Here is a 10,929-nt window from a genome sequence, read left to right as displayed (position 1 = left end):
TGAACTATCACTGCAGCCCCTCCTGTTGGCAGTTTCTCAGCTTCCGGATGGGTTTAGTTATTCGCTGACAAGATCATGGTTTATCGTCAGATGACATCAGCCAGCATTTACTGAAATTGGTAAAGTCCTTTAATACTTGGTGACTCACGAGAACCAGGCTCAGCTGAGGAAGGGCAATTAGACCAACTTAGTTTTCTCTCTGAAGATCACATCATTAAAGATTTTGTTGTCAAATGTATGTGTTAAATTTAATAATAATACTGAGGCTTTTGTAGATGATAACTTTCTACCAATACCAAAGATTTGAAGTAAATGACTGCCTTTAAACACTACACTGAAAGTGTAGTGGCATTAAATATTAACCTGAATTGAAAGGATACCTTTGAAGAGGAATCAGATGGAAGAATTTCAGAATAATCAGAAGTTTCACTCATAAACCTAACTGGGGTGCTGAAGCGATAGCACAGCGGGTAGGGCGTTTGCCTTGCATGTGGCCAACCCAGGTTTGATTCCCAGCATCCCATATGGTCCCCTGAGCACCACCAGGTGTAACTCCTGAGTGCAGAGCCAGGAGGAACCCCTGAGCATCGCCGAGTGTGACCAAAAAAGAAAAAAAGAATGTACTTGGGGTCAGAGCAATAGTACAGTGGGAATCACACTTGCCTTGCATGCAGCCAGTCGGGGTTCGATTACCAGCACCCCCCAATACCCCAACACCACCAGGACTCATCCCTGAGCACCACTGAGTGTGACCCACCCACCACCCCACCACCCCAGATAAATAGTGCAGTCACCAGCAAAATGAGGCTTCACCACTATCAAAAAGCCATCTTGAAATTTTTTTAAACGGTGGGCACGGAATACTAGTACGGCAGGTAAGGCACTTGCATTGCACACAGCTGACCCGGGTTCGATTCCTGGCACCATGTATGGTTCCTCTGAGCCCTACCAAGAGTGATCCCTGAGCACTGTAGGCCCAGAGCACTTAAGAGTATGGCCCATCTGCCTCTCCTCAGCCCTAAAAACAATAAAAGACTCCCCTCTTTTATCTCCTTGCATGGGAAGGGAGGGGGGGGGGGCGGTCGGCAGGAGTTCAGATTTCTCGGGCTTAAGTATTCCTGAAACAGAACACTTGAGCCACACATTAGAAACACTTGTTAGGAAATGCTTCTATCAGTAACATCATCTGGAGGATAAAGGTTAAACCTTGGATAAGGAAGCCCAAAACGAAGAGGTTAAGTGAAGCGGGAAGCCGTTTAAAGGTACCCCTGTGAAGGGTTAACTGTAGGGGGTAAAGAGCTCAGCTCTCCCATAGAAAAGGAAATTGCAGTTGAAATATATTTTTTTAAGAAGTGAAAATATTTTTCTAAAGTCAGCTGGCTGCTGTCACCAGCCCGTTATATAACGGTGTAGCTTCAGCCTTGCAAGAACGACTCCAAAGTGGCCTCGCCCGTGGCCTGCAGTAGTTTTCAGGGTTGGGTCTGCACCTGGACACTTGCACACGCAGACAGCGCCTTGTTTTCCCAAGGGTGGGTGGTTTCGTCTTCCTAGTGAGACTGGACAGGCATCGGCCTCCAGTTCCACACAGTGACTTGGAACGAAGTTCCGGGGCCCCACCCCAGGCCAGCGAAATTCCCGGCGCTCCAGAGCAGCTAAGACACTCAGCACTCATCTTTGGAAGTTCTTCACAAGGTTCTTAACGTGCAGCCTGAGTTAAGAACATCTGGGTTAGAAAAGGAGTTTTTTTCCTAGGGTTTTCATCCTCGGAGACTGGCATGCACCGTAAGGATGATGAGTGCTGGACGTGGCCTAAGAACTATTGTCTTTTTTTCCATTACATCAGCCCTTTTGCTCTCTGGGTGAAATACTCTGAGCCGGAGTTGTACAACAGGGGAAAATGCTTGCTGTGCACATGGCCTAGTCACCACCGTCCCACACGGTCCCCTGAGTGCCACTAGAACTGACCTCTGAGCACCGAGCTAAAGAGTAGAGCCCCTAAGCACACTGAGTACAACCCCCCTCCCCCCCAAAAAAAAATTAGATTTTTTAAAATTTCATGCAGGAAAAAATATATACCATCCTTGAGATACTTATCCATGTCTTGAGAATTCCAGTGTCAATATTCAAATAGGGGATGGTCACAATTAGGGGGGGGAAAATGTGAGCAAAAGACATGAAGCAAATTACACTAAGTCTTCCAATAAATTTCATGCGGTGAAATTTCTGCCGTGTTTCCTTGCCCTTTTGTACTCCAAAACTGTCTCCAAAGGACAACTGCTTGGCGAGGCCTGGAGATAGACACTGGTTCACATGCTTCGTTGCAGGCTGAAGAGATAGCACAGCGGGGAGGGCGTTTCCCTTGCATGCGGCCGACCTGGGTTCGATTCCCAGCATCCCATATGGTCCCCTGAGCACCGCCAGGAGTAATTCCTGAGTGCAGAGCCAGGAGGAACCCCTGTGCATCGCCAGGTGTGACCGAAAAAGCAAAAAAAAAAAAAAACCTGGAAAAACACATACTTCGTTGCCCCCCAAAACCCCCTATACCCCCCTTTACTGTCTGCTTGCTCTGACGGCCCAGATTAACGGGGCTCCCCATCCTCCTGACACGGAAAGACCATGTCTTAGTCGCAGCACTCACGCAGCCCTAGGAGAGAGGCCGACCCGTAATAGCTAATGGGGTGCAGGACTGGCCTGAAGAGGCTCAGAGTTCGCTGTACCGGACTTGGCTACGTGCTTTACAGACCCCAGCACGCTCCATTCCCATTCCCAACACTCGCACACTTTTTGCTGTGGTCCCCGGAATCAGAGTGGTGCCCGGTTGCACTTGGCATCTGAGCTGTACTGAGGAGCAGACTTAAGTCCTCATGTCTACAAGCGAGGCACTTTGACACGGAGCCATGCCACATCCCGCCAGCGCCCCTAAAAGTACAGCAAACCCAGTATTTTTTTTAAAAAGTGGAATCCACAGTACCCCACATTTGCTTAAAAAAAAAATTCACTAGGCCTTCAGAGGAGGGAGATACATTCAAACGAAAAGCCCAGAGTAAAAAGATTCAGGAATTATGAAGAGTAGACAATTTCGAGAATATTTTAATACCAAGAATGCAACAAAGCAAAAATGGAAAATCCAAGAAGGTAAACAAAAATTCTTAGAATAAACATAGTTCGCCAAGACTTAAATAACTTAAAATCTGTGATAAACTGAAACTTAAAAGCAAGCCAGAGTGATAGTCCAGCGGGTAGCATGTTAGCTGTGTATGCGGCCGACCCAGATTCAGTCCCCGGCATCCTATATGCTCCCCAGAGCACCACCAGGAGTAATCCCTGAGTGCAAAGCCAAGAATTACCCCTATGCTTCGCTGGATGGGACCCAAGAAGCAAAAAAAAAAAAAGAAAGAAACGAAAAAAGCAACGAGACAGGCCTGAAGGAAGAGCGTAGTGGCTTAAAGCACCTGCCTTGCAAGCATGTGGTCACAAGTTCAAATCCCCAGTCTTGAAACAGAAGCTGAGGGTGATCCTGGCATTTTGCTTCTGCAATCCTTGGCACTGCAAATGACTTCCAGCTGCCCCATGTGCATGTAAGCACCATACACTACAAGTGTGGGCACTAGGTAGCCCCCAGCATGCACATCAGTCGTAACATGTAGGTAAGTGCTGAGAGAGAGAGACAGAGAGAGAGAGAGGTGTGACATCTGAACACAGAGCCAGGAGTAATAAGCCCTGAGCACCAACTGGTGTGGTTCCCCACCCACCCACCAAAGAAAGGCTTAATAGCATCGCATGCGCAAACATAGCAACTAAAGGAATGGAACTCTCCGTGAGCACCAGGGCTGAGCATCCAAGCACTACTGCCAGGCCTGGTTGTGACACCCTCCTCTGTCCTGACAACAATGAGGGGAGTGGGGAGAGGATGCGGGAAGGGGCAGAGATGGCGCTCGGTGGCCGAGCACTTGCCTTGGGAGCAAGGTGCTGGCTGCAGTCGCTGGCACTACAAAACATAAATAGAATCAAGAAATCATTCGCCTCCAGGAACAAGGCTGCAGGAGAACAGGACTCACAGCCTTCAGGCCAAATGCCCCCGACATCCTCCCATGGGCCGTTTTACTGGAGCGTACTAGTTATAATTTTGCTATGGGGGGGGGGGGGGGAGATGGAGTGGTCACACCCAGCAATGCACAGGGGTTGCTCCTGGCTCCGCACTCAGGAATTACCCCAGGACGTGCTCAGGGGACCATACGGGATGCCGGGAATCGAACCCGGGTAGGCTGCGTGCAAGACAAGTGCCTACCCGCTGTGCTATTGTTCAGACCCCGGAGCTGGTTATTTTCACACCACAATGTTGAGCCCGCTACAGAAAGGTGTGCCCTGGCTTCAGGCAACAGAACTAAGAGAAAATGTGCCTCCAGTAAGTGGCAGAGAAAAGAACTGTCAGCCCTGGGAATCATCAGCAGGGCACAACCGTGACCACACCACGTGAAGCAAGACCCAGCTGAGATGCTTTGAGCAGAGCAGGAAGGACGTTCGATTTCCTTCACTCTCCGGACCTCAGATGGTAAAATTCTCCAGAACGAAGGGAAACGAGGCCAGATGGAAACTTTGGACCTGCACAAGGGAAGGGAGAATACTGGCAATGGACATGCACCACCAACGCCACTGGCAGACTGGCCAGGAGAGAAGGGACAGCTTGGGGAAGCCTCAGGCTCACTGCTGGGCCCTGAGTAGCCATTCCAAATCCTGCTGGCTCTGGCCTGCCTGCACACACCAGATGCCCAGCCCGGCCGGGAGGGACGTGAACTGCAGCTGGGCTTGGCAACCCCAGCCTGGGAGCCGGCCACCTGCTCATCTGTACCGCAGAACCAGCCAGCATCATCTGAACGTTGAAATCACAGATCAACTTCTAGCGTTAATACGTGAGTTTTGCAAGATCCCTTGCAAAGTCAATGAACGAAACCCCACGTACATGTGCAAGACCTTCAAAGAGAATACTACAAAACATTAGGAAACCAAAGTCCTCAATGGTGGCTTAAAAAGCTCAGAAAGCTCAGTATTAGAAGTGTCTGATTCTTCCCAGAATGGCCTAAGAATTAAGGTGTTTTTGTTTTTTGGTTGGTTTTTTTTTTTTTTCATATTTAGTTAGTTTTTGACATTTGGGCAACACCTGGCTGTGCTCAGGATAAACACTATTAAATATTCATAAAATGAAAAGTTGCTTTTTTGTTTTTATTGGGAGGGGGTTACTGCTGACAGAACTCAGGGAACAATAGGGGATGCCAGGGATCGAACCCGGGTTGGCCGCATGCAAGGCAGGCGCCCTCCTCACCGTACTATATCTCTCTAGCCCCTAGAGTTTTGAAGGTAAAGGTAAAGGTAAAGGTAAAGGCCCTCCCGTTGATCGTCGATTTGCTCGAGCGGGCCCAGTAACGTCTCCATTGGAGACTTTGTTGTTACTGTGTCTGGCATATCGAATACTCTCGGTAGCTTGCCGGGCTCTCCGAGAGGGGCGGAGGAATCGAACTCGGGTCGGCCATGTTGGCCGCTTGTAAGGCGAACGCCCTACCCGCTGTGCTATCGCTCCAACTCTTAAAAATATCGGTAATATCGAATGATGCTGAAGAAGAAGGACATGAACTTTTACCCTACTTATAGAAGTGTGAATTAATAAAGCGACTTTGGAAAATTAGGCAATCTTCTGTATCTAGGCAGGCATATATTTGATCACACAGTCCCTCACCACAAGGATTAAATCCTACGGATGTGTGTGCACAAAACACATTTTAAATTGTTCATAGTGCTAGAATTGTGGCTGAGACTTGAAATTATCAAAGTGTCTATAAAGAGGAGAATAAATAGAGCTACAGACCTAGATTAAGTTCCTCTACATCAGTAAAATTAAATCCGGACTCGAATGAATTCCACAAACCCAGTAGAAAGGAAAACAGTCCAGCTAAGAAGAAATGCATGCTTCTATAACTCCATTTTAGAAGACAGTGTGTGAACCAAAGAAGAAGGATGTTACATTTGGGAATGGGAAGGGAAGAAGTGATCCCAAGAAGCCTGAAAAGTGGGGTGGTGCATTGTGCTGATATTCTGTTTTGTACCTGGTAAGTCATTTACTCAGTTGGGTTTACATTATGACAACACATCAAACTATATGTTTAAATGTTCGTATTTTTTCCTATGTCTTTTATATGTCAAAAATGTTTTCTAAAAACGAGGGCGAGGGGCTGGAGGGATAGCTCAGCGGGTAGGGCGTTTCCCTTGCACGCAGCTGATCCAGATTCGATTCCCAGCATCCCATATGGTCCCCTGAGCATCGCCAGGAGTAATTCCTGAGTTCAGAGCCCGGAGTGACCCCTGAGCATTGTCGGGTGTGACCGAAAAAGCAAAAAATAAAATAAAATAAAAAATAAAAACGGGGGCCAAAGAGAGAGCACAGTGGGTAGGGCTGTTGCCTTGCGCGGCCAACCTGGGTTTAACCCCTGGGACATATGGTTCCCAATCACTACCAGAAGTTCCTGAGTGTAGAACCAGGAATAACCCCTGAGCATCACCAGGTGTGGCAAAAATAAATAATTTCACCCTAACTGGAAGGTCTTTAGAAAGCGGTCTAGCTGACTAACAAACAGCCAGAAAACAGTTATGAAGCATCTTCAAGAGACCCAGAGATCAATGTCATATTGAAGTGAAGATTCACAGAAAACTGGAGAGGATGGGGATGAATTGTTTGCTTCTCTCTTTGTGGAGCATATATCTTTTTCAGGATAATTAAGCTGACACGTTTGTTCCCTGGGAGCACTCGCCTCATTTTTAAGGGTTCGGTGGCTCCATTTGTGACAACCAGAAGTGACAGCTTCACTCCAAAGAATGGCAATGAACCGTAACGGGGGAAGTGATTTTATTGCTGCTTCTCATCCTGTCCGTTATCTGGGAGCCCTTTTTAAATAAAGTTTAGTTCATTTCCATTCTCTGATTACAAACAAAAAAAGGAAATGCTTAAGAAGATATTGGGGACTGGATAGATAGTACAGGGGGCAAGGTGCGTATACTTTGCCTGCAGCCAATCCTACAGAGATCCCTGGCACTGCATACGGTCTCCGAAACGCTTGCCAGGAGTCATCCTCAGTGCAGAGCCAGGAGTCAGTCCTAGGCACCACTGGGTGTGGACTCCCCACAAAAAAAAGAGGAAAAAGAAGAATTTCAAGGTATCCATTTTCCTAGAAATTTCAGGCTTGACCCTATTGAAAAAGGATTGTAGATGACTTTGTATTATTATTATTATCATCATTATTATTATTATTATTGTTATTAATTTGGCTGTGACTCCAGACAGGATCCAAGGAAGAATTTTTACAATCTGGGTTGTTTTATGGAGACTTCCTTTACCCTCTGTGTTAGCATGTTGGAGCACTGAGTCCACCTTAAGAGAGTGCAGGAAAGACTGTGTGGATGACTTTTTAAAGATGACCATCTTTCAGAGCTGGAGTGATAGCACAGCAGGTAGTGTTTTTGCCTTGTATGCAGTTGACCCGGGTTTGATTCCCAGCATCTGAGCATCTCCAGGAGTAATTTCTGAGTGCAGAGCCAGGAGTAAACCCTGAGCATTGCTGGGTGTGACCCAAAAAGCAAAGAAAAAAAAAAAAGATGAACATCTCATTGCTGTGACTTTCTCATCGTTATCATCAGGGCAGCATACAACTAAACTTTTATAGTGTGGCTTCTCCCATGGACGAATTACTCGGCCATGTGGCTTGAGAAAGGAAATCATTCTGAAGGTTTGCTTGCCTCGTTAGAACATCTTGTCTTCTTTATAAGTTTATTTTTAAACCATGGGCTTGGGGTTATACTGTGTTCTCCACTTCCTAGCCCTGACCCTAATTTCTTTAAACAAACAACAGTCTTTCTCGAGATGTCTGACTTGTGGTATGTGATCTGGATGTCAAAATCGCAAAATTCCTGCAGAAAATACTGAACTGGAAGGCCATTCCGTGTCATGAGGTAACTGACACTTAGCCAACTCCTCACACATGTTTTTAAGTGCTACTCCTGCTATCTTTTCGACAGATTATGTTTACACACGATTTTCTTTTCATGTGTGAAAGGTTCTATCTGGAGCAGTTTGTTCTTAAAGATGGTACCCAAGTTAATGAGGAAAATATTCAAATCCAGGTTCAAAACATGAAAAAGTAATTTACTGTGGTAATTGAGGGCCCGCCTCTGTAGGTCTCTGCCGAGTAATTTCTTGCCTTGGATCGTTTCCACCCTCTTGGTTTTCCGTAACAGCAGAAGAAATTGCATAATCAAATTAGCTAATAGAGGCAAGTTCATTATTTTTTTAAGTTTATTATTTTCTTCACCCACGACTAAGATGAACACAAACCTAAACTAAAATAATAATGATGATGATAATAATACAGAACTTGCCTCTTGGACTGGAGCAAAAGAATACAATACAAGGCACTTGCCTTACACACTTTGACCCGGGTTTGATCCCCAGCATTTCATATGGTCTCCAGCACAGCCAGGATAATTCCTGAGCACAGAGCCAGGAGTAACCCCTGAGCATCATTAGGTGTGGCCCCAAAACCAAAACACAAGAACAACAAGGATATTCACTCAATTTGGGCAACATCACTTATCACTTAACTTCCCGTTAGTCGTCGATTTGCTCGAGCGGGCGCCAGTAACGTCTCCATTTGTCCCTGTCACGTGCTAGTGTAGCCCAATGGCATCTGTTCACTCCGGGAACATGAAGGGCCTCAAACCGATCATTCATGATCTTGACGAAGAAGTCTGACCATCTGGTAGGTGGGCGGCCACGCGGTCTCTTGACATTCCGTGGAATCCAATCAGTAACAGCTCTAGTCCAACGGTCGTCTTTAAATCTCATTATGTGACCAGCCCATCTGATTTTCGACACCTTGGCAAATGAGACAGCGTCCCTGATTCTTGATCGTCGATGGATGTCAGAACTCCGGATTCGTTCTCTCATTTGAGTGAAACGTGATATTCCAAACATAGATCTTTCTATTCTTCTTTGGGAGACCTGAATAGCGTTCTCATCTTGTTTGCGTAGGGCCCAGGTCTCTGAGGCATATGTTAATGCAGGAAGAACAGTGGAATCAAAGAGATGTGCCCGGAGCCGGAGGTTCTTCGTCCTCTTAGCTATTTCTTCGACATTCTTGAAGGCGTTCCAAGCCGCTCTCTTCCTCCTGCGCAGCTCGGGTGCCAGGTCATTTGTCATGTTGACCTCTCGACCTAGGTACACATAGCTGTTGCATTCGGAGATGGTCCTTCCGTTGAGAGCGAATGGGGCGTCAGGAACAAGGCTGTTTCTCATAAACATTGTCTTCGTAAGATTCAGCTGTAGTCCTACCTTTCCACACTCACGGTCAAAGTCGGCCAGCATTTGTGCCGCTTGGCTGATGTTTGGTGTTATTAAAACAATGTCATCAGCAAAGCGGAGGTGGTGTAATTGCCGACCATCTATCTTCACTCCCATTCCTTCCCATTCCAGTCGTCGCATGATGTTCTCGAGGGTGGCACTGAAGAGTTTCGGTGAAATGGTATCACCCTGCCGCACCCCTCTCTTGACATCAACGATCACTTCTTGATCACTTCTTTGTAGAATGGTGAGATCCTGGTAGTGAATCCGCAATACAGCTCACGGAGGATCCTGATGTATTGGGCTTGAATGCCCTGATTGGCTAGGGCTTCAATGACCGCTTCCGTCTCAACAGAATCAAAGGCCTTCTTTAAATCAATGAACGTTAAGCAGAGCGGCATCTTGAACTCCCGAGAAACCTCAATGAGCTTGGTTACCGTGTGGATATGGTCGATGGTGCTGAATCCTTTGCGGAACCCTGCTTGCTCGCATGGTTGTCCTTCATCTAGTGTTCTGCCAATCCTATTCAGGATGACTCAAGTGAACAACTTGTAGATGACAGACAATGGGCAGATCGGGCGATAGTTGCCAATGTCATGGATGTCTCCCTTCTTGAACAGTAGTATGGTCCTGCTGGTTTTCCATTGGGACGGAACCTTGCATTCAGACAGGTAGCGAGTGAAGAGCCGAGCCAGTGTATTGATGAGTACTGATGGCAGGTTCTTCAGGTGTTCAGGTCTGACCTTGTCTGGGCCGGGTGCTGTTCGTTTCTTTACTGATGAAATGGCGTGTCGGATTTCGGAAGGGAGAACGTTGGGAACGACATACCCATCCTGTGGAATTTGGTATGTCGGCAAGTGGACATGGCTATCGAAGAGATTTGAGTAGAAGTCATGGATAATCTTCTCCATTGCCGTTCTGGAGGATGTGATGGATCCATCAGGACGTTGGAGGGCAGTCATCTTGGTCTTATAGTTGGCGAAGGACAGGCGGGCGTTACGAATACTTTTCCCGGCTTCTGCCGCATCTACCAAAACACAAGAACAACAAAGATATTCACTCAATTTGGGCAACATAATTATAAAGGAAACATTCCCAGATTTAACCAAGAATCTCAACAGGGGAAGCACTTCTTCAAATTGTCGTATTTTGAGTTCAGCAAAGACATCGGCTGGTCAATGTTATGAGGTCAGCGGTTTTCTGACCATCCCTGTGGGAACATCATCACACTTAGCAGTAAGTAGATATTAAGTAGAGAAACAGTTAAAGAGTTAAATACTAGAGACAAAAATGATGGATTATAACAGCCACTTGGCAAGTAGGCTTTCTCCTCTGGCCTACCACTGAGTCAATACACGCCTTAAATGATCCTTATTTCCATTTTCTGGGCAACTCAAGTATCACTTCACTTAGCAACACAGTCTGCAGGAAGCTTGGCTTTTAGGAAGAGCTTGGGGGAAATAATAGTGGTGGGTTTGTTTTAAATAAAATCATCATTTAAAAAATCACAATTGGAAAGACTTCAGTGATAAGCACAAACATCAGCC

At 46.4% G+C, this 10,929-nt stretch overlaps 1 non-coding gene across 1 annotated transcript; it reads right to left on the bottom strand.

Moving 5' to 3' along the window:
* Positions 1 to 7,312: 7,312 nt before the first annotated feature.
* LOC130028458 (small nucleolar RNA SNORA26) lies at positions 7,313 to 7,430 on the bottom strand. Its single transcript, XR_008793191.1, has one exon. It is a non-coding gene; the product is annotated as a small nucleolar RNA SNORA26 (small nucleolar RNA).
* Positions 7,431 to 10,929: the final 3,499 nt, after the last annotated feature.

This window comes from Sorex fumeus, unplaced genomic scaffold (genome assembly GCF_029834395.1).
Source record: "Sorex fumeus unplaced genomic scaffold, SorFum_2.1 ptg000039l, whole genome shotgun sequence".
NCBI lineage: Eukaryota > Metazoa > Chordata > Mammalia > Eulipotyphla > Soricidae > Sorex > Sorex fumeus.
Note: the sequence above shows the minus strand (reverse complement) of the source record. Positions and strands in the feature narration are given on the sequence as shown.